This window comes from Sus scrofa, chromosome 9, assembly GCF_054392235.1.
Source record: "Sus scrofa isolate SSC_HxYL_T2T_F1_AM1 chromosome 9, Sscrofa_HxYL_maternal_Yorkshire_Landrace_v2.0, whole genome shotgun sequence".
Lineage (NCBI taxonomy): Eukaryota > Metazoa > Chordata > Mammalia > Artiodactyla > Suidae > Sus > Sus scrofa.
The window spans coordinates 106,678,788-106,703,411 of NC_139391.1; the positions used below are offsets into that span (position 1 = coordinate 106,678,788).

General features: G+C 38.8%; 1 protein-coding gene across 36 annotated transcripts in view; it reads left to right on the forward strand.

The window, feature by feature from the left end:
- MAGI2 (membrane associated guanylate kinase, WW and PDZ domain containing 2) overlaps positions 1-24,624 on the forward strand; it is a 1,324,949-nt gene that overhangs the window by 1,020,153 nt on the left and 280,172 nt on the right. The window lies entirely within an intron of this gene.

A 24,624-nucleotide genomic window follows, 5' to 3' on the forward strand; every position in this document is an offset into this window, starting at 1 on the left:
AAAGAGGAAGATTTTCATCATTATTAAGAAGATATCACAGAATAGGTGATTAATAGAAAGAAAAGAACCTAAGGTTCATTCTCATGTATCCTATTTCTTCCTCTATTTATTCATTCAACAAACACCTGTTAAGCTCCTCCCTTTCACAGTCGTTGCTGTTCACCAGGACTAGAAAGATAGATATGACAAGGACCAGGCTCTTGAAGAGTTTACATCTAGGAAGAGCTTCGGATATATATACACATAATTGTAACATGATATGGGTAGGATGAGTCTGTGATAACTGTGATATTGGCACTAGGGAAAGTCCAGGGAGGGCACAAAAGAAAATGTTTTCTTTAAGTGTGTTCCTAACGATCTAATTTTATTAGGATATTATGGGGATGATAATCTCTCTCATCAGAAAAGTAATTAATAGAATGTTGAAATCTACTGCTTATTAAATATTCAAAAATATTGTGTTTATGTCTAATTGTGAGACGATGTAAAGTAAAATATAAACATTTCTGTAGTGTTCCACAAGTTATAGTAGAGGGAATGGCTTCTCAGTTCTGTTCAGCAAATATTTACTGAATATCCATATGTGCCAGGCCGTTTGATAATTATTTGGGATGCAAAAATGAGGAGACAAATGTTTATATCCTCATGAAGCTCACACTATAGAAATAATGAGTGATATGTTAGTGAATATTTATCACGATGCAAATAAAAATATGTTCAAAGTCCAGGAATAGTACAGAGGAAAGGAGTGTCAATTCTGTTAGGAAGAGCTTAGGGAAGAGCTCCTAGAAGATGGTGTGTGACAGAGTTTTGAATGAAGAATTGGCATTTGCTAGGTGAGCAAATGAAGAGAGCTATAGGAAGAAAGAAAATAGCATGTGCAAAAGCATGACGGTTGGGAACACTAAGGAAAAGATTTATAAGCCATCTCAGTATAGGTTAATATTTCATCTTCTGTGGGCAAATGATAATCATAACTGGGAAAGATGAACTATTTGGGCTTGTAGCAAACATCAGAGAACAGTGTATAGTCATATATCCTCAACAGAAAGAGTGAACACATGAATACCCATGTATAAAACCTTTCTTGGGCGTTCCCATCGTGGCTCAGAGGATTAAGAACCAAACTAGTATCCATGAGGATGCAGGTTAGATCCCTGGCGTATTGGGTTAAGGATCCCACGTTGCTCTGAATGGTGGTGTAGGTCACAAATACTCTTTGCATCTGCCATTACTGTGGCTGTGGTGTAGGCTGGCAGCTGCAGCTTCGCATTCAGCCCCTAACCCGGGGACTTCCATATGTTAAAGGTGCTGCCCTAAAAACAAAATTAGTTAATTAATTAGTTAAAAAACCTTTCTTATATAAATTTTCAACCAGTTAGGCATAGAGGTTTATTCTGTGGCTGATGTTTTCTTTACTTGTGTATCTCTAGAATCTGAAGCAGTGCCAGGCAAATAGCAGATACCCAATAAATATTTGTTGGCTGGTTGGTTGGTTAGATGGATGGATGGATGGATGGATGGATGGATGGATGGATGGATGGATGGGTACACTTAGAAATTTAAAAGTGAAATTTGAATTGGCTGAATTCCACTGTTCCAGTACAGCCCAGTTGATGTTGATTGGACCGATAGCTTACCCTTAAAGCAAAAACAAATCATCATTCCAGTTTCTGGATGAAATTTAGAAGACAAGTACCTGTTAGACACAAAATTAATTACCTTTTTTGTAGTGGTTTCATCTATAATGTACCTCAAGAATTAACAAAAAATAGACAGGTATAAACACAAACCATTGATATTTAAAAGGTGAGCAGTCTCATTTGACACTGAAATAAGCATGAAAACATTTTAATCAATTTTTCTAGCTCTAAATTATCTCTAATTTAGGCAAAGAGATGTCAGTAGTTTGGACACAGAAAAATCCACTGTACTAAAACTGACCTAGAGTCCTGCACTACAGAGACAAAGGAATTCTTTCTCAGTCAGCACTGACTCCTAAGATGCGATAGGAGAAAAAGATGCGATAGGAGAAAAAGGTACGACAGGAGAAAAAGAGGATGCTGTGACCCTGGCTGCTTTTTGACAACAAATTGAGCCAATCCCCAATGGTCCTATAATGTTCCAGAGGAAGCTTTCTTAGAAGAAATTACCATAGTGCCCAGAAACCATCTGACTTCTGATTATTAAGGATTCTACACGTCCCGGGAATCATTTGTAGGGAATCCGGACAACATTCTTTAAACCAGTTTAAAAATCAAGGTTGATATAACAAGGCTTATGTAGAAACTACAGAGCGTGAAAGATATTTATCTAACATCTTTCAGTTAAAAAGCTTCCCTTTTTAAACATGATGTTTCATGTTTTCCCTGAGGCTGATTTTTGAATCAAGGCTTATAGTTTTCCGCAAGTACAAGAGGGAGGAAATTTGACCCATCCATGAAGTTCTTCTATGGACAGGTTGCATTATGGGGTCACTCACAGTTTTTATTTGTCCTCTTCTACTATTTATCCATTTTAATTAGTAAAATGCCAAGAAATTGTCTGGGATACCAATATCCTGAAATCCTGTAGCTCCTGGCATTTTTCCATTTGAGCAGATCAATGCCGTTGCTTTTACTGGTTGCTACCTCTTTATTTGCTTTTCTAAAAAGGGCACAAGATTAATTTGTCAGAATCACTTAGGGAGTTTGTTTTTTTCTTTAAATCTATTTTTTGTTATTTCCCCCAAAACACTTTTTTTTTCCACTGTACAGCAAGGGGACCCAGTTACACATACATGTATACATAATTTTTTCTCCAGTGTTGTGCTGCGTTGTAAGTGTCTAGACATAGTTCTCAGTGCTACACCGCAGGATCTCATTATTAATCCATTCTAAGAGCAATAGTTTGTATCCGTTAACCTCAAGCTCCCAATCCCTCCAACCCCACCCACCACCCCCCGGGCAACCACAAGTCTATTTTTCAAGTCCATGATTTTCTTTTCTGTGGAAAGGTTCATTTGTGCTGTAAGTTGGATACCATATACGAGTGATATCATATAGTATTTGGCTTTCTCTTTCTGACTTATTTCACTCAGGATGAGATTCTCTAGTTCCATCCATGCTGCTGCAAATGGCATTATTTTGTTTTTTTATGGCTGAGTAGTATTCCATTGTGTACATATACCACATCTTCCTAATCCAGTCGTCTGTTAATGGACACTTGCGTTGTTTCCATGTCTTGGCTATTGTGAATAGAGCTGCAATGAAAATGTGGGTGCATGTGTCTTTTTTAAGGAAAGTTCTGACCTGATATATGCCTAAGAGTGGGATTACTGGGTAATATGGTATTTCTATGTATAGATTTCTAAGGTATCTCCATACTATTCTCCATAGTGGCTATACCAGCTTACATTCCCACCAACAGTGCAGAAGGGTTCCCTTTTCTCCACAATCCCTCCAGCCCTTGTTATTTGTGGACTTGTTAATGATGGCCATTCTTACTGGTGTTAGGTGGTATTTCATGGTAGTTTTGATGTGCATTTCTCTAATAATCAGGGATGTTGAGCATTTTTTCATATGTTTGTTGATCATCTGTATAAATTCCTTGGAGAAATGTCTATTCAGGTCTTTTGCCCATTTTTCAATTGGGAGGTTGGGTTTTTTGCTGTTGAGTTGTGTAAGTTGCTTGCATATTCTAGAAATTAAAGCCCCTGTCAGTTGCATCATTTGAAACTATTTTCTCCCATTCTGTAAGTTGTCTGTTTGTTTTCTTTTTGGTTTCTTTTGCTGTGCAAAACCTTGTCAGTTTGATTAGGTCCCATTGGTGCATTTTTGCTCTTATTTCTGTTGCTTCGGGAAACTGACCTGAGAAAATATTCATAAGGTTGATGTTAGAGAATGTTTTGCCGATGTTCTCTTCCAGGAGTTTGATGGTGTCTTGTCTTATATTTAAGTCATTCAGCCATTTTGAGTTTATTTTGGTGCATGGTGTGAGGGTGTGTTCTAGTTTCACTGATTTGCATGCAACTGTCCAGGTTTCCCAGCAATTCTTGCTGAATAAACATTTTCCCATTTTATGTTCTGGCCTCCTTTGTTAAAGATTAATTGACCATAGGTGTCAGGGTTTATTTCTGCGTTCTCTATTCTGTTCCATTGGTCTGTATATCTGTTTTGGTACCAGTACCACACTGTCTTGATGACTGTGGCTTTGTAATATTGCTTGAGGTCTGGAAGAGTTATACCTCCTGCTTAGTTTTTGCTTTTCAGGATTGCTTTGGCAATTCTGGATTTTTTGTGGTTCCATATGAATTTTTGGATTGTTTGTTCCAGTTCTGTGAAAAATGTCATGGGTAATTTGATAGGGATTGCTTTGAATCTGTAGATTGCTTTGGGTAATATGGCCATTTTTACAATATTAATTTTTCTAATCCAGGAACATGGAATATCTTTCCATTTCTTTACATCTTTTTTAATTTCCTTGGTTAATGTTTTATAGTTCTGGGAGTTTTTAAAGATGCAGATTCCTGTGCCCCTTGACCTGCTGATTCCAAGTTTCTGGAAGTGGTGTTGGGAATGTGCATTTATATACATTTTTAGCATGGTCAAAGCAGTACATGTACATGGTTTTTAAAAAATAAAAATATTTATAATGCATAAATATTTATAATGCACAACTCCTGTCCTACGCCTGTTTTCTCAGTTTAATAGTTTTAAACACATCCTATATTTACTTCCTTTTAGAAAGAATGATGCTTTAGCTCCCCCCTACTACCACTGGCCTTCTTCCATTCTCCCAATTGAGTTTTACAGCTACTCTTAGTAATATCTGCACAAGTTTTGCAATATTGTGGCTTTGTAAATTTGTTTACTGACCCCAGTGGTGTACCATTTATGCATTTTCCTGCATAAATGGCTATGTGGAGTTTTGCTTTTTCTTTTTTTTAAACAATCTCTTTCTCAAAATGATATTTTTTTTCCCCAAAGCATCGTCATGTTAGGTCCTTAGAGCATCTTCCTTCTTCTGTGCATCTTTTGTCCTCTTACTCCTCTCTGGGCTGGTGGTACAGCTGACACTTCAGGACTTTCCATTATGTCTCTCCCAAACCCAGTCCACTGTTATCCATCTCCATATCCTCTTTTGTCATGGATGCTCATTTTACTAGAGCCTGGTCCTCATATGCCTTGTGATCCTCGATTATCTGTATTTAAAAATGAGATACTGCAAAGGTTGCTTGGCAGTCTGCATCAATGGCAGAGTTTGAAGACTGCTCAGATTTTACCTGGGGTTGTTAGGCAGTGGCGGAATATGAAAGTCTTTTAAGTGGGGTCCTTTTTTGCAACACCCTCCTCTCTGACATGGTGTAGGTGATGGGAGTTCTCCATGCAGATATAGCAGGGCAGAGCCTCTGTATCCTTGTATCCAAGGCTTCCTAGTCCCAAGCCATCTGCAGTTCTGCAAAGCGAGAGACAGTCCTTCTTGTCCATGTTTCTCTTTCCTCCCAAAGCACATTAGACTTGGTATGTCTTAGCCCAAAGCCTACAGGTATCCTAAGTCAATGTCAAATACAAGAGGACTTTCTAGAATAAATATCTTATTTATTATCTTAGATATCTAGAGTAAATATCTTAGATAAATATATATTTTCAAAAGCATCCTAAAACAGGAATCAGCAAACCCTTTCTATAAAGAGTCAAATTGTAAATATTTTAGACTCTGTGCGCCAGGTGGTCTCTGTCCCAGCTGTTTAACTCTGTCTCATGAAAGCAGCCATAGACAGCATGTGAACAAGTAGATATGGCTGTTTTCCAATACAACTGTATTTACAAATATAGGCAGTAGCAGGGTTTGGTCCACGAGCCATTTGCCAACCCTGCGCTAGAATATACCTTCCAAAGCCATGACACATCAGTTATCATGCCTATCCACCTTCCATATTCTAACATTCTCTTGAGCTGTCTTGTTTTGTAAGGGCCCCTCTCTGCGAAAGTGGCTCCACTCCTGTTCTCTTAATTGCTGCGGGTTTATTCATTTTCAAAGTTTTTGTTAAAGGGGATAGCCATGTACATTCAGTCTGTCATCTTGAACTATAGGTCTTAGAATCTGCAAATGAAGTTTGGGAACCACTGCAGGTAGTGGTAGTTGGAAGACTTCTTTCCTAGTTATTATACAGTTTAGCAAACATTCTCCATCCTGGCTTGACCCTCGCTCAACCAAGCCTATGCTCAGAATTGCTGTGAAGGAGCATTTAGGAATATTCCTGGAGACTAACTTTTGGGGTAGAGCCCATAGCCATCTACTCAGTAGAATAAAGCTAATTAATCTTTATCTTTCATATCAGCCAGGACATTGGACTCTGAGCCATTTCTCATTCTTTGGGATTTTAACTCTTTGAGGAACTCCATCTCATGATTGCCTGATCTGAAATTTAAGTTACCTTTTTGCTCTCTAGGGAACTATAAAGATTAACCTGTGGCCATGAGCTCTCTGTGGACACATGAGCACCCTACTTTCAACATGAGAGCTATTGCCCCTCTTAGGGCATTAATTATTAATCACTTTATAGTCACTCGATGGTTTCCCACCATGCTCCACCACAGTGTTCATTGGTCCTCTCTAACCACTATTAGCTCCTTAGCAGTTTAATAAAATCCCATGGTGGTTAATTACATCTCCTGAGAAAAATCTATATGTATGAGAAAGTCTAAGACATAATTCAGAAATGTTTTCTTTGACTTGTTTTCTCACTACCTCGAAATCAACTTATAGCCAGGGCAGGCTTCCTTTTAAATTCTGAGCATGCACTGTGTTGGTCTCTCCCATGACTCCTCTTTTCCTGACTGGCTGCCTTATGAAAATGTCCTAATGAATCAGCCAACTTTTCATCACCACCCACTTTCACAACCAAGTGTTCACATTTAGCTGGTATAAACCACTTAGATGGGTCTGTCTTTTGCCAGAAGGAAATAAACTATTTGAAATATCTGTCTAGTTTTCTAATGCCACATTACAAACCACCCCAAAACTCTGTTTTAAAAGCACAGTTAAATATTTTCTCTTGATATTCCACCTCCTTGCCTGAGCTGGGCTGGTTGGTTCTCATCATCTAGTATCACAATGAGATTCTTGTGCAGTTGCCATCATCTAGAAGGCCCCCTGGAGCTGGGATGTGCAATGTGGCTTCACTCATAGCTAAGGCCTCAGCTGGGATGAATGGGACTCCTCAGGGCTGGCACAGCATCTCTGTTTCCACACAGTCTCAATATCAGGGTGACTAGACTGGTTTACACGATGTCTTAGGGCCCCAAGAGATCAAAAGGGAAATCTCTCAGGCCTCCTGAGGCCTAGCCTGGAATGGGCATAGTGTTATCAAATCAAATCACAGGTCAGCACAGATTCAAGGGGAAGGAATCTAGGCCCCACATTTAGATGATAGAAGTGGCTAAAAAAAAAAATCCCTAATCATCTTTTCATCTACTGCAGTATCCTTCCTTGCTCGGGCTTCTTTGTTTCTGAATTCCTTGAGTTTATTCAAAGTTCCACCAGAAAATTATCTTTGACTTTCATGGGCACTCTCCCTTCTCACACTCTTCTGGCACAGAAGGGTTGATAATGTTTTTTGCCTTCCAGTTCTTTATCATGCTATGAATAAGTAATAGTGAATCATAATACCATATCCAGAGATTATGAGCAGCAAAATCACCAGGCCTCTAGCTCTATCTTTCTAATAAAAATAAACGAGGTGGTTGCAACAATTCAATTTGAAAGATCCTCAAAATATTCAGACTCAGAGCCAAGTTAGATAATTTTCTAAATAATCCCTTGATACTAACATCATTTTTTTGCCTTTTTAGACATTTATGAGCTTTAGATGCTTCCAAAAACATCTTGTGCTCTATAAACACCAGAAAATTGAATTGAATATCTAGCCAGCTGACCAATACTAATATCTCCAGTAGAGAAGAAATAAACTGTGCTTGTTTAGCTTCTCACACTATATTTACTCTTGGTTCTTTCCAAACAAACCTGAGTTTCAAAACCTCATTTCATGTTGTTGAAATGCTTAATATCTCTACCGCTAGTGATGTATCCTTCAGATCAATAACAGAACATCTCACAGTGAAAGGAGAGCCACATAAACACTTTCTATCCAGAATTCTGCTTTTGTTCGATATGTAGGTGATCTGGATGCCAAGCTTGACAAAATACTTGATTTTAGCTACAACCCAAACCACTTGAAAGGATTAAAAAACTTGTTGCCCAATTCTTAAAATCATGCTATGCTTCATTATTAACTCATTTAGTTTCCCAAAAAGGCCTTTGTAACGCAAATAAATGCTATTGCATTACCTCTTTCTTTGCATATTTCTATCTTTTCTCCCTCTGTAAATGCTTATACAGTGTGTTTTTATGCTATCTTCATTTAAAATCACAGTCTCAATAAAAGCTCTTGAGAAGGAATAACTACTTTATAAATCCTATCCTAATTCTCATTTGAGCCCCAGAATTAAGAACTTTATTCCCATGTTAGCACAGATGTAGCAAAATTTGCTCTTTTTTTTTTTTTTTTTTTTTTTTTTTTTTTTTTTTTTTTTTTACTAGTTTCAGTATTTTGTTGTTGTTGTTCTTTTTAGGGCCGCACCTGTGTCATATGGAAGTTCCCAGACTAGGGATCGAATTGGAGGTGCAGCAGTCCACCTGTGCCACAGCCACAGCAACACAGGATCCGAGCCACACCTGCAACCACACCACAGCTCACGGCAACACCAGATTCTTAACCTGCTAAGCAAGGCTAGGGACTGAACCTGCATTCTCATGGATACTAGTTGGGTACATTATCCCTGAGCCACAAGGGGAACTCCTAGTTTTAGTATTGATAGCCATTTGGATAAGTTACATGGTCACTGAGGTACAATATTGATAACCTTTGTACCTGTTAACATCATGGTAGTCAGTGCACTTAAATGTGCCTTTGTCACTATTATTGGCAAGTTATTCTACACAAAGCTTTACATTAATTTGCAGTTCAAGTTCACTGGCCCTCTTAGGAGCTAAACAAGAAGTGAGTGGGGCCTCCACTTGGCCTAAGAGTAAAGCTCAGGATAGTGCTGGATGTCATAACACCAGGGATGTTGTTTAAAGTACCCTTACTCTATCTCAAGTTAGCATTTTAAGACTTCTGAAAACTTATTATTTAGGCTTAATGGTAAGGGACTAGAGAGTATAGGGTTAACTTCTTTTATGCCTACTCTGTTGAAGAAGTAGTTGGTTGTCAATATATTGGTGAAAGGTGTTCACCTTAAGTTAGTAGCATTTGAAATAAAGGTTCAATCTAAATGCATTTAAGAAGGTTTTGTTTGTTTGTTTGTTTTTGTTTTGTTTTGGTTTTTTTGGAGTTCCTGTGGTGGCGCAGTGGTTAACGAATCCGACTAGGAACCATGAGGTTGCAGGTTCAGTCCCTGCCCTTGCTCAGTGGGTTAACGATCTGGCGTTGCCGTGAGCTGTGGTGTAGGTTGCAGATGCGGCTTGGATCCTGTATTGCTGTGGCTCTGGCGTAGGCCGGCAGCTACAGCTCCGATTGGACCCCTAACCTGGGAACCTCCATATGCCGTGGGAGTGGCCCAAGAAATAGCAAAAAAAGACAAAAAACAAAGAAGGTTTTTTTTTTTTTTTTTTTGAGAGTGGGATCAAGATGGCAGAGGAGGAAGACGTGGCACTCACCTTTTCCCAAAAACACATCAAGAAAAACCAACCACACGTAGAACAATTTGCACAGAACATCCAATGACTGCTGGCAGAAGGGCTTAAACCTCCAAAAAGGGCAAGAAGCCCTCCACAAAATTAGGTAGAACAAAAGGAAAAAAGAGAGAGAGAGGAGAGGGAAAAAAAGGAATCAGATGGGACCAGCATTTCTGACCTGGAGCTGTGAAAGAGAAAAAGAATCCACACCCTGGGAGGCCACCTAGCTGATGGGGAGATCGCCAAGATGGAGAGGGAACCTCAAAGCCTTGGAGAAAAGTGCAACAGCCAGACTGAGGAGGGCAAAGCAGAGAGAGAGCTGCACAAACTGCAGGGACCACTGCCTCTGGACACCACAGTCTGAGATGCTCAGGTGGAGGTTGGGCACTGAGACTCAGGCTCTGGAGGTCAGTTCCAGGAAGAGGAGTAGGGTTGGCTCTGTGTAGAAAGCCTGAGGGGATAGGGAGCAGTGTGCCACAGGCTGGGGAGTGGAGAGCCACAGCCGAGAGAACATGCCAGGAGGCCTGGGCTTCAGGAGAAGCAAAGTGCCACTGTCATGGCAGAGGAGGAGGGGCAGAACTGCCATAGCCTATGCACACTGAGGAAAGAAACAGCAAGCATCAAAACCAATAGCAGCCCTCATGCAAAAAAAAAAAAAAAAAAAAATGCCATCACAAACTACCCAGGGGTTCAGGAACCATTCCCAGTTGAAAGAACAGAATTCCTTTTAAGGAGCAAACATTGATACAAACCTCTCTCTATATATATATACAGTCCTTAGGGTTTTCCATATATATGGTATCCACCATCACCCTAATACCAAAACCAGACAAAGAATATACCAAAAAAGAAAATTATAGGCCATTATCTTTGATGAATATAGATGCAAAAATTCCCAACAAAAATTTAGCCAACTGAATCCAACAACTTATTAAAAAGATCATACACCACGACCAAGTGGGATTCATCCCAACTTCACAAGGGTGGTTCAGCATACCCAAACCAATGAACATCATACACCACATTAACAGAAGAAAAGTTTAAAAACCTCATGATCATCTCAATAGATGAAGAAAAAGCATTTGACAAAATCCAATATCCATTCATGATAAAAACTCTTAGCAAAGTGGGTATAGAGAGAACATACGTTAACATAATAAAAGCCATTTATGACAAACCCAAGGCAAATATAATACTCAATGCAGAAAAGCTGAAAGCCTTCCCACTAGAATCTGGAGCAAGACAAGGATACCTACTCTCACCACTTTTATTCAACAGGGTAATGGAAATCCTATCCACAGCAATCAGACAAACAGAAGAAATAACAGGTATCCAAATTGGAAGAGAAGAGGTAAAATTGACACTCTGTGCAGATGACATGATAATATATATAGAAAACTCTAAGGAGTCCACACATAAACTACTTGAACTGATCAATGAACTTAGCAAGGAGCAGGAAACAAGATTAACATACAGAAATTGGTTGCATTTCTGTATACTAACAATGAAATATTACAAAAGGAATATAAAAATGCAATACCTTTTAAAACTGTACCCCCCAAAATTAAATACTTAGGAATAAAGCTGACCAAGGAGGTGATAGACTTATATGCTAAGAACTATAAAACATTAATGAAGAAAATTAAAGTGGATTCAAAGAAATGGAAATATATTCCATGATCCTGGATTGGAAGAATTAATATTATAAAAATGGTCATACTACCCAAAGCAATATACAGATTCAGTATAATCCCTATCAAGTTTCCTGTGACATTTTTCACTGAACTAGAACAAACAGTCCAAAAATTTATATGGAACAATAAAAGACCCAGAATTGCCAAAGCAATCCTGCAGGGGGTGAGGTGGGGTGGGGGGAAAAAGAAAAAAAAACAATCAGGAGGCATAACTCTTTCAGACTTTAGGCACTATTGTAAAGCTACAGTAATCAAAACAGTGTGGTACTGGTACCAAAACAGACATACAGACCAATGGAACAGAATAGAGAACCCAAAATTAATCTTTGACAAAGGACACAAGAATACAAAATGGGGAAAAGACAATCTCTTCAGCAAGTGGTGCTGGGAAAACTGGACAGCTGCATGTAAATCAATGAAACTAGAACACACGCTCACAGCAGGCACAAAAATAAACTCAAAATGGCCTAAACACTTAAACATAAGACAAGACACCAAAAACTCATAGAAGAGAACATAAGCAAAACATTCTCTGACATAAACCATACAAATATTTTCTTAGGTCAGTCTCCCAAGACAACTGAAATAAAAACAAAAATTAACCAATGGCACCTAATCAAACCTACAAGCTTTTGCACAGCAAAGGAAACTGTAAAAAGAAAAAAATGAAAAGACAACCTATAGAATGGGAGAAATAGTTTCGAATGATGTAACCAATAAGGCCTTAATCGCCAAAATATACAAAGAGCTTATACAATTCAACAGCAAAAAAAAAAAAAAAAAAAAAAAAAAAAAACAATTAAAAAATGGGCAGAAGACCTAAATAGACATTTTTCCAAAGACATACGGATAGCCAACAGGCCCATGAAAAAATGCTCAACATCACTCATGCAAATCAAAACTACAATGAGGGACCACCTCACACCAGTCAGAATGGCTATCATTAATATGTCTATAGATAACAAATGCTGGAGAGGGTGTGGAGAAAAGGGAACCCTCCTGTCCTTTTGGTGGGGATGTAAACTGGTACAACCACTATGAAAAACAGTATATGTGTGCTACTGAAAATTAAGTTGGATGCCTTTTAGGTGTGCCATAGCATTCTAATCCCTGTTTGCTAGATGCATTTTAGAGAAGTCAATAACCCAGTCTTCATTTATTTAATGATGGCTTTTCATTTTTTGATATAAAAATAAAAATATGTCTGTCCTGAATCACAACAAATAAAATGATACACACATGTATATATCATCATCTACAGATATATGTGTGCTTAAAAAAAAAGAAGCAAGAAATATGCCTTTCATCGTTTCATCCACTAAGTCTTAGGTCTTAGTTCATAATTATAAATCTCTTAGCATTCTAAATGAGAAGACTTCATGGAAGTTAATAGGAGATAAATTATCATGCAGACCTTTGTTTATAAGTGTGATTCTGCTGGATTTTGCAAGCTGCCAGTGAAATTAAAGTTGGGGTGTGCTGGAGTCTGCAAATATCAAAACTGCTACAGCTGCAGAAACATTATTCCTGGATCCAATGTAATTAGTGTGCCTCACACATGCTCCAGCTGAGGATTTGCATGAACTGACAAGAGCACACAACAGTAAATCTTATGTCATCATCTCATTTACTACTTTGTTTGAAAATCTAACTCTGCAAGGTGAATTTTGCATTTCTTAATGGCAAGGACTCTCATCAAAAAGGAAAACACTTCACCACATATGGGAGATATTGACAAAAGAAATGGGAACTTTTTTTGTGAAACAATGATTAATAACCTAGGACTGTCTTTTTCCATAGCAACACCTTTATATTCCTTCTCTCTTTGTTTTAAAGTGTTGGGTTCTGAAATTTTCACACCTCTTGTTCCTTTTTTGATTTTCTTTCCTATTTTCTCACCTAACTAGAAAAAAAAAATACTGGATATATTTTCTCCCATTTGCTCATGAGAGAATGAATTTTCTTTCATGGAAAAAACTGACTTAGAGTGTTACATCTCTAAATTTATTATGAAGCACTTAATATGCTTTTAAGCATGGTGACAATCCATGATAACAAACTATGTCACAGCACTGGCATTTTTTCAGAGAAGTTTCTCATGGACTTGTATAAAATTATAATCCTAGATTGATTAACACAGCAAAGCTTTGAAGTCTTATAGTAATGAGGTTAAAGTATGCATGTGGGGTATGTGGTGTTTGTGTGTGTGGCTGGTGGGAGTGGTATATGGCTTCGGGGGGGAGCACTAGATACAGCAAGAAATGGAGTTAAAAGAATCCATCTTGCATGCAGGGAACGTTCCTGGAAAACGAGATGCCAGGACTTTCTGGTCATTGCCATTCGCCTACAGGCTACATCAGTGGTGACAGGTGTAATCACAGAATTTACAAAGTAAAACTCCAAGTACAAATTAAAAGATCAGGCATTATTCTCAGTGTTTTTCATAAAGGGTGGGTCCTCAAGAATATATTTTTTTAACAAAATGTAAAGGTCAATTTTTTTCCTTTGAAAAAAAAAAATAATAACTCCCTGCCATTTCCTAGAGAAAAGGTGACATTTTTCTATGAAAAGGAGACATTTTGCCCAGAGGCAAGTGGAAGCAGTTTCTGAGATCACCTGACAGCAAGTTTACATAAGAGCAGAGCAAGATGCTGTGCCTCTGGCAGAAATGACATTTTCCTCCCTATTCAGTGTCACAAATTCTAAAAAATACAAAACTGATTTTTTTGGTGCTAATTCTCCTAGTCACTTATTGATGTATGCAGTGACATTACTAATTAATGTTGTGAACACACACCGGGCTAAAACAAGGAGAGGTTGTCCAAAGCTGGCAGGCTGGGAACTGAGCCCTGAGACAGAAATCCAGGCTTTCCATTGGATTTCTATCACTGATGCCTCACGTGTTTCACAATCCACCTAGCACCTCATAGCACAGTATCAGTGTTCCCCTTTATTAGTAATTATTCTAAGTAGATATGTCCATATCCTCATTTGTTTATTCAACAAACTTTATAATGGGATGTTGAGTGGTGCTCTTCATTGAGTGGTCTCTAGGGCCTGTCCACCTTCCTCAGAGCTGTTGTGGAACCAGCTCACCACAATCAACCCCTCCACTCTCACCCAAGTCTATGTAAACAGAAGTTGGGGAGGGAGAAAGAGAATCTTCAGGGTAGTTTTCCTTATGTGGGATGCAGTGTTTGTGTTAAAAGGTTTCCAATGGTCCCCATGAGAAAGAGAAGGGTGCTTCTTATCGCCATAGGGAGTCCCTAAGGGCATCACTCTTGAAATTGGGGTTGCCTGAAAGAAAGGGAGTTGTTGCTTTGGTTTCCAAATTGGACATATCCTCAGGAAGTGAACTTGCTTCCTTTGCCAGTCAGGATAGAAAAGAAGTGAACCCGTGGTGGGCAGTGGGGGGCTGAAGATGGCAGGATGAAGAGAAGACATGGCAAGGAAGCCACCACAACCTAGTATCTGGCATGGCAAAGCTGGGCAAGCTTTTCTATGGTTTAAGTAGCTATGAGGAAGAGACCTTGACTGAAGTCAGCTGTCTCCCATCTAACACTCAAGAGTGCTACCTGCTGGGCAAGGAAACCCAGCATCAACAGGCAGGGCAGTGCTCCAATGTGGCAGAAGCTGATGGAGATCAAAGAGGCTAAGGTTGAACCAGATATTGCACTGACCTTAGGATGAGACCTCAGACTGATCCCGTGAGAAATCCAGCCACCAGATACCTGCCACTTCAAGGGCCAATTGTCATTTACTAGGCAAACATCCACAACTACACCAAGAAAGAATACCATTACAGCCAGTTAAAAAAAGTGTCCCTCCTCTCTGTACATAACACACTGGAAGAACTGAAGCTTGAAGAATAAAGAAAGAGGCAGTGTCCCAGAGGCAGGCCATGCCTCCCCCACCTCAAAGCTGTCAGTCCCTGTACAAGCCCATGCAGATGGTCAGAGGAAAAGAGATTTAAATCAAGTTTAGGAAGTTGAAGTGTCAAGGAGACTGGACATAGGATAGCCAGAAGCAACTTAAAAGTTAAGAATTTGCCCAAGCTATCATGAAGAAATTGGGAAAGGGGCATGAAAATAGTAACTACAGAAAAAATTACTTCATATTTCTACCCCCCACACCCTAGATGAGACTGTTCAATAAACACGGTGTGTTCATTGAGTACCTACTATGCATCAGCCATCCTTTCAGGTCCTGGGGAGCCAGGGGTGAATAATACAGCTTCTGCCATTAATGAACACCAGAGTCTGGTAAAGTGGCAGAGGTATGTGTATAATTTCAAGTAGCACCTGGAGGTAAATACTGAAATGGGTGTGTATAGACTGCTGACGGAGGACAGGAGGGATACGTCGCAGGAGGAGAATGTGTGAGGAGAGGCTAGGGAAGGTTTCACAGAGGAAGCATGATTGAGTGACCTAAAGGAAGATGGAATTTATGGGGCATTGAAGATAGGGGGAATATTGTGTGCAAGAGTGCAGACATCCATTCATCCAGCAGGCACATATGGGAGCTTTTACTATGAGCCAGGAGTTGTGCCAGGTAGGATCCCAGCTTGCAAACCCAAATCTAGGGGACATGCAAAACCCTGAGCTGTTTGTAATGCCTTAAACCTAGGAGGCAACAGGGAAGGATGAGAGAAATAGAAGCTGTGGTGAAAAGCTGCCAGGAGCTTAATGTGGAAGGGAGCTATAACACGTGCTAGGAGACATGGAGCAGTTATAAGCAGAAGAGCAACCTGATCTAATGTACATTTTTAGAAAGTTAATTCTGGAGTCTATATAATGCATGTACTGTAGAGAAACAGACAGGTGTCAGAAGATAAGCTAAGAGATGTTCTGAGTCTCTTCCATTTTCCTGTCCAAACCCACCTCCTCTGGTTCCCTTTGTGGACTCCCTTGCCCTCCAGCTCCCAGCTGGGGCCCGTGAGTCAGAAAAAGTGTCTGGTGATCAGAAGGCAAGAAGAGAGCAAGGTCCTGGCACTTAGTGCCTTGGGTCCTTTGGTGCTGGGCGGCTGTGTGCTGGGCATCTGTCTGTTGGAAGTCTCAGCTCTAAAAACCATAGGAGAACAAAGAGGAAATGAAATGGCAAATAGCTGGACAGTGGAATGAGTGTTCTTGTCTGAATGGAAGAGATGGTGAAGAAAGAGTCAAGCATATTTGCTTTTTTGGGGCTTCATGCTTAAGCAACTAGATGGACTGAGGTGCCTTTAGTACAGAAGGAGAAGCAAATTTGGAGGTTTTTTTATCTAATGTTTTAATAATGTTAAGGCATGAGAAATGAGACTAAATTAGGTAATATGTGAACAAGCCTCATGTGTATAAGGTTTATTTTCATAAAGTTCAGCATCAATAAATTCTTGTCAAAGACAACTAAGTTCTTAACTCCATAATTTATATTTTCTTTGTTGAGTATTTTATTTTATGTTGCCTCTTTTTATTCCTTTTCAGGAAGAAGTAGTAGCAGTAAGATTCATTATATATTGCCAGCAAAGTCTATATTGTTAACAACTCTGTGGGATGGGCAAGGAGAAGAATTACATGCCAGTCTACAACACAGAGAATGCACAGTGCTTCAGACACTGAATAGCTGCCAAAGGAAGATGGTGCAGCCTTGTTTTCCATTAAATTCTTATAGGTTTTTCCAGATGGGAGAACAACCACAAATGGGTGAAAGTTATACAGAGACAGATTTTGATTTATTTTTTTAAATAGCTTTTTAAAATAGCTTAATGACAGAGCTACCCTCAGTGGAATAGGTTGTCTAACAAATAATGATATTCATTCACTGTGAGTTTCATGGCACTGTGCCAGACTCTTAAAATATAATATCTTGGAGTTTCCACTGTGGCTCAGTGGTAAGGAGCCCAACTAGTATCCATGAGGCCACCTTTTTGATTCTTGGCCTTGCTCAGTGGGTTAAAGATCTGGCATTGCCGCGAGCTGTAGGTAGCAGACACAGCTTGGATTCAGCATTGCTGTGACTGTGGTATAGGCTGGCAGCTGTAGGTCCCATTTGATCCCCAGCCTGGGAACTTCCATATGCCATGGGTGTGGCCATAAAAAGCAAAGAGAGAAAGAGAGAGAGAGGAAAGAAGAAAGAAAGACAGGTGAAAAGAAAAAAAGGAAAGAGAGAGAGAGGAAGGAAGGAAGGAAGGAAGGGAGGGAGGGAGGGAGGAAGAGAGAAAGAAAGAAAGAAAGAAAGAAAGAAAGAAAGAAAGAAAAGAAAAGAAAAGAAAAGAAAAGAAAGAGAAAAAGAAAGAAAGAGAAAAAGAGAAAGGAAATAATCTACAATAATTCTGTGGGGGGCATATATCATTATTCTTCTCTTACAAATAAGGAAACTCAAGTTCAGATAAGTTAGGAAACTAGCCCAGTCTCACACCATCAGTATATAGTAAGGCTGAAATTCAATCCCTTCCTGACCATTGTGCTACTACCTTCCTGAAAAATTATCAGTTCCCCAGCAGTGGAGATTTAATCAGAGTCTCAATAATCACTTCTCAGGTATTCCTGCTCTGGTTGGAGGTTGAACTACATGGCTTGTGGTCACCATGTTTCAGGTGTGGAATCATGTGCTCCTCCCTTATCTCCCCTCTCTTCCTTTCATCCCCTCATCCCCCGAGGTTGTCAACTGTGTGTATTGTATGTATTGTGTCTATGCATGTGTTGAACTTATTCTGCTAAACAAATTTTGTATTTTTTATTAATGAAGAGAGTCATGGAGGTATAGTTCTAGTTAGAAGGGAAAATAGTCTGTTCCTTTTTCACTAATTTATATACCCTGTCTGTATATTTTATATACCTCTATCTGTCTGGTTAAAAAGAAAGCTTCAAGATCAGTGCACAGAATGCATGATATTTTATAATAGCATATATTTTTGTTCCTTGCCACATGTCCCAGATTTTAGCTGGGAGGAAGCCAGGAAATATGTCTTGAAGCCATTTCACATTTTTATCAATACATAGTGTCATTAACAATTAAGTACTAAATTAAAGGTGTTTCAAAACTTCTTAGAATAAGACGTGTGAAGTAACTTTTTTTCAGGAATGTTGTTTAGATAGCCAAGTCCTCTAAACACAGATCTTAGAGTCCTAAGAACATTTTACAAGATCACTCAGATTCAAATGAAACTATGTTCTGTGAAAAGAAACCTATGAACACGTGAAATTGACCTAACCAGTTAGAGTAAGGTATAATGAAATAGGAGTTCAGGGTAAATCTCTGAGGCTCCTCATTCCAAAATATTTCCCGGTTTAGTTTCAAGCCTGGGACAGATGAAGGAATGTAGTGTTACCTGAGCAGTGATCCCAAGAGAGTTCACGTCTACATCAGATGTAGAAACATCTTTGAAATTTTCCCATCAATCCAAACAGATGATACCTTTTTACTCAAAGGAAAAAGTCTGAATGCCCTTTGCTCCCATAGCTGAAATGTTAAAGTGAAGAATGAGACCCTCAGAGAAAATTAATTATATGAGTCCGATACTGAGAATTTGCATCATACTCTGTTCATCATACTGTAAAACCCAAATATGTCTCTGTTAGTCTTGTCCAGTAAACAAACCACTGACATCACAGTATAAGACAGATAAAATACTAATTATAAAAATATTTTGAGGAGTTCCCGCTGTGGCACAGTGGAAACAAATTCAACTAGGAACCATGAGGTTGTGGGTTCAATCCCTAGCCTTGCTTAGTGGGTTAAGGATCCAGCGTTGCCGTGAGTTGTGGTGTAGGTCGCAGACGTGGCTCGGATCCTGTATTGTTCTAGCTGTGGTGTAGGCCAGCAGCTGGTAGCTCTGAGTAGACCCCTAGTCTGGGAAACTCCATATGCCACAGGTTCGGCCCTAAACAGCACAAAAAAAAAAAAAAAAAAAAAAAAAAAAAAAAATTGAAACTGCAAAACATGTTTCAATTACAAGTTAGGGTTACGGTGATTTTATATTCTCAAATATCTTAATATACCATTTCCTCCATTTTTTTTTTTTTTTTTTGTCTTTTTGCCATTTCTTGGGCTGCTCCCGCGGCATATGGAGGTTCCCAGGCCAGGGGTCTAATCGGAGCTGTAGCCGCCGGCCTACGCCGGAGCCACAGCTACGCCGGATCCGAACCGCATCTGCGACCTACACCGCAGCTCACGGCAACGCCGGATCGTTAACCCACTGAGCAAGGGCAGGGACCGAACCCGCAACTTCATGGTTCCTAGTCGGATTCGTTAACCACTGCGCCACGACAGGAACTCCCATTTTCTCCATTTTAACTTACTACGCTGATATGCGTTCTTATCATTTCCCTTCTGGGTGTTGTCAATCTGTCTAATTAGATTATAGACTTATTAGGTGGAGGGTAATGGCTAATGCTGTGTTTAGTACAGAAACAATACACTGTTGATATTTAATCATCCATAGTCTCCTCTTCTGGCTCAGCAGGGTGTAACAGTACATCTTCTGAAAGCTCACTAGAGTGAAAATTTCCCTGCAGAGGGTGAGAAGCAGGCAAGAAGGACAAATGAATTTTCATTCAACACTCAGAGTTCCTCTTTTTACAAAAGTGTAATAGCTAAGCCATTAATCTATAGAATGGAAAATCACCCTGAATAGTAGTAAAAGAAAAAAATCAATATGCAGTAGTTGTTTAATGCAGCACTGTTCAATTCCAAAAGAGCTGACAGTTTTTAGAAACAAAAAACAAGATGTGTTATGCCATTTGGGAAAAAAAGTAAAGCAAATATTTCATATGTGGAACTTCTATGAATGTCTCGAAGCTGTTTAAGGAAAGCTAACTCAGAATTCCTTGGAGAATTACTGGTGAAGCAAGAGTAGGGAAAGTATTAATTTACCTAGTTTATAAGGAAAGAAAGAAAGAAAAAACACACAGCTAAGCTCTAGGATTCAGTTTTATCAGTTCTGCAGCTAGAGTCCCTGATTGCTCATCTACTGTTCAATATAGTTTGTAAACTCTGTAGGGATTTAGCAGTAGCTACCCACTCTGAGGTTAAAATTTATGTTTTACTCAAATTCTTAATAAAAAGAGCTTCGTGATTTCTTCTTTTAGTTGAATCCTTCTTGGTTTGCAACCGGGTTTAACATGGCTTCTTCTGGAGCTTTATTTAGCTTAATTAATTGACAAAATCTGCTGAAGGAAAGGCAGGAAAAACAAAATTGCCCACTTCCCATTGATAGGTGGATTCTGTAGGAGTTCGAGAGGTTAATAATAGAAAAATCTTTTAGCAACTCTAGTTTATTACATACACACACACACACAAAGGGTTACAGAGTTCTTTTTCTTGCCAGCTTGTAAGTAAAGCATCCATTCCAAAAATACTATTAACACCACTTGGAGTTCATGTAGAAACCCACTTGAGAATCTCAGAATGTTTAAAGAGCTGCTTCTCTAATCTCTTCAATGTAAATGGAAAGAAGGGCAGGAACTCTTTGCATCTGTAACAACATTACCATGTGATGTAAAAGGTGAATATTTTTCCCTATGTACTCAGTTTCATTACCAGGCTAAAATTTGGTGAGAGAGGAAGGAATACATAAGGTTTTATTTGTTTCTTGAAGTGCACCTTGGAGAATGTAAGAAAATAGAGATAACATTGGTTTTTTTTCTTAGAATGATTTTTTTCTATTATAGTTGATTTACAGTGTTCTGTCAATTTTCTACTGTACAGCAAAGTGACCCAGTCATGTATATATATGTATACACATTCTCTTTCTGACGTTATCCTCCATCATGCTCCATCACAAGTGACTAGATATAGTTCCCAGAGATATACAGCAAAATCTCATTGCTCATCTACTCCAAGTGCAATAGTTTATCTGAAAGCACTTCCATCCAACATAGTAGCTATAAGGGAAAAAGGGGCATGTTGTAAAAGAAATTGTTAGTAATATGAACAAGAATTGTAATTTGAATTTATTGCCATTTTCTGAGTACCCGTTTTAAATATAGTTACATATCTTAGTGAAATCTTATGTGCTTGGTATATTAATTGACCTATGTATGTATATTTATTAGAACAGCTGTGGAGGCTTCATGGTAAATATTGGTTTTAAAAATTAAAAAAAAATAGAAATAGCAAAGTATTGTAGATAATTCTCTATCACACAGATGAACAGATAAGAAACTTCCCAGTGGACATCCTGGGACATCTTTGTGGAAGATCTTGAGCCCAAACACTTCTAATGTAACAAAATATCTTCTTTGACCAATTGTGGAAATAGCAAAGCTTCCATCATGAGAAAGGTTTAAAAGACGAGTATGTCTTGGAGTGATCCAAGGGAAGTATAAGAAATTGTCAAAGCAAAACCAAATCAATGCTAACGAAGGAGAAGAAAGAGATAGGGAGACAAAGATGATATAACTTCTTGCAGAAAATGAAGAACATATCTATATACCTGCAAACTAATCCTAAAGTTAAAAACTTAACTGAAATGAAACAGAAATGAAGTAGAAGCAGGACAGGGGGAAAAAAAAGCTCTAATTTTGAAGAAATAAATTCTTCTCATCTTAATGTACGTTTAATCCTTATTTGAATAGTTTGCAATTGTGAATATCATAGGGTTTGACCTAATTGACTGAGAATGATAATATCCTTTAAAACCAGCTTCTGGCATAACATCCAGGCTTCTCTAGGCCTATAATTACTGGTGTGTGTTGGGCTCAATGGGTTAGTAATAATACCCCTGACCAATGTTTGAAACCATGCAAAGAAAAACCCAGTATGAACAGTATGACTAAATTCTATAGACAGCAGTGCTTATAAGAAATAAAAGGAATAACAGGGTATAGGAAATCTATCATCAGCTCTTATTTCTGGGAAAATGACAAAATATGCAACCCTGCCAAATATATGCCAGTTAATGTGGTTCATTTTGGATAAGAGTTAACCCTCTAGCCCACAAACATCCAGAGCCCAGAGATGTATCTCACTTAATGCCAGATCATACCATTTAATGAGTGACTTAGTTAAAAATGAAAACACCTAATTCCGAGTGAGAGACAATACAAAATGGTAACCAGAACAGTTGGCTTGGAAACTTGGAAAAATAGCTTCTTACTTTCTTGCCTCAGTATCCTCTACCCAAAAATATGATGATAAATTAGATTATGTCATAGATACTCTATGGCTCTAAAAGAATACAAATGGCCAAGTTTGATGGCCACAGAATTACAGATGTTTGTACAATGACATCATGAAACTGTGGCCTTTAGATAGAATGCCCAAATCAGCAAACTGGATAAAGTTCATCCATGATAAAGGAATATGCCCAACAATTAACTCTGGGTATCAGTGTCCTATCATCTAATAGAAACCACCACAGTGAGTCAAATATGATTTAATAGAAGCAAAACACAAATACCAACATAGGCACATTCAACTGATTTTGCGATTTCTATTGAATATATACACAAGAAACTATATAGCTAAAAAATAACAACATCGGAATTCTCATTATGGCTCAGTGGTTAATCAACCCAACTAGCATCCATGAGGATGCAGGTTTGATCCCTGGCCTTGCTCAGTGGGTTAAGGATCTGGCGTTGTGGTGAGCTGTGGTGTAGGTCACAGACGTGGCTCAGATCTCAAGTTGCTGTGGATCTGGCGTAGGCTGGCGGCTGCAGCTCCAATTGGACCACTAGCTGGGGACCTCTGTATGCCACGGGTGTGGCCTTAAAAAGGCAAAAACAGAAAAAAAAAATAACATCAAACACTTAATTATCCTTGGACACATGACACAATCACTATAATTGATTGAGAAAAGAATGATGGTTAAAGTTACCAAGCAAAAGACAATATACACTGAAAAACAGGCAACTCAGAGGCCAGGAGGCCAAGAGTGGACATGCACCTTATTAACACTGATAAACTGTTACTAATGGAGACACTTCTAAACTTTCAGTGTTATGGATCATGCTGCCCAGGGCTAGCTGTGAGCAATTTGTATTATAACTGATGTCTGTTGTCATGCCCTGCCTTCTTTTCTGTGCTTTCTTCCTTTCTTGATAGTATAATAATCCTTAGCAGATTCTCTGTATTACTCTTCTTCCATGTCCATCCTACTTCTTCTCTCTCCCATCACCACTATACAAACATTTATGAAAAAATTGGAGATACTATTTCTGGGAAATTTTCCCCATTGATAGGTGAGCCCTATACCAAAGCCAAACATAAGTTATTTTTGTAGAGAATGAGCATGCTGCATTAGTCTGCCTTCTTAATTCCATAATGTAATTTCTTTTAACTTCTAGGGAATGGAAAGCCATCATTTTTATATCTGTGGAAATCATGAAAAAGCAATAAAGATGCATTATAAATACTTAATCTACATTTCATCCTATAATATGTCACTGTAAAATATATGATATCTAACAAAATGCCTAGCAATAACATTCATTCTGAGAACATAGTAGATGACTCCTAAAGTCTTCTACTAGACCGATGTAATTTAAGGCAGTATCTGTACATTACAGTATTTGAGGATAAATCACTTATAAAAATCAATTGTTGCACAATGTATCATGCACTAAGCCTTCAGCTACATGATAATTAGTATAGAAACATTAAGTTTGATAAGCCTTTCTAATGCAAAGGGAAGAGAGGGCTTTCAAAGTGGACAGCGTCTTAGCATGGGTTACCTTAGTATGGGTTGACTCATTTTTTTAAATTTTTTTGTTCATTTTGTCTTTTTAAGCCTGCACCCATGGCATATGGGGGTTCCCAGGCTAGGGGTCCAGTTGGAGCTGCAGCTGCTGGCCTATGCCAGAGCCACAGTAACGCGGGATCCAAGCCACATCTGCAACCTACACCACAGCTCAGAGTAACACCAGATCCTTAGCCCACTGAGCAAGGCCAGGGATCAAACCCACATCCTCATGGATGCCAGATGGGTTCTCTAACTGCTGAGCCACCACAGGAACTCCTAGGTTGATTCATCACCATGCTATCTCATGTCTTCTGGGTGACTGGTCCCATAACTTTCTTTCTGTAATTTTAGGTCATAGTACAATAATTTTTAAAAAGTCATTCTATTTCAATAAAAGTTTTGTCCGGGTTTATGCCCAGGAGTGGTATTGCTGGATCATACGATATTTCTATATTTAGTTTTCTGGGGTACCTCCGCACTATATTCCTTAGTGGTTGTACCAGTTTACATTCCCACCAACAGGGCAGGAGGGTTCCCTTTTCTCCACAC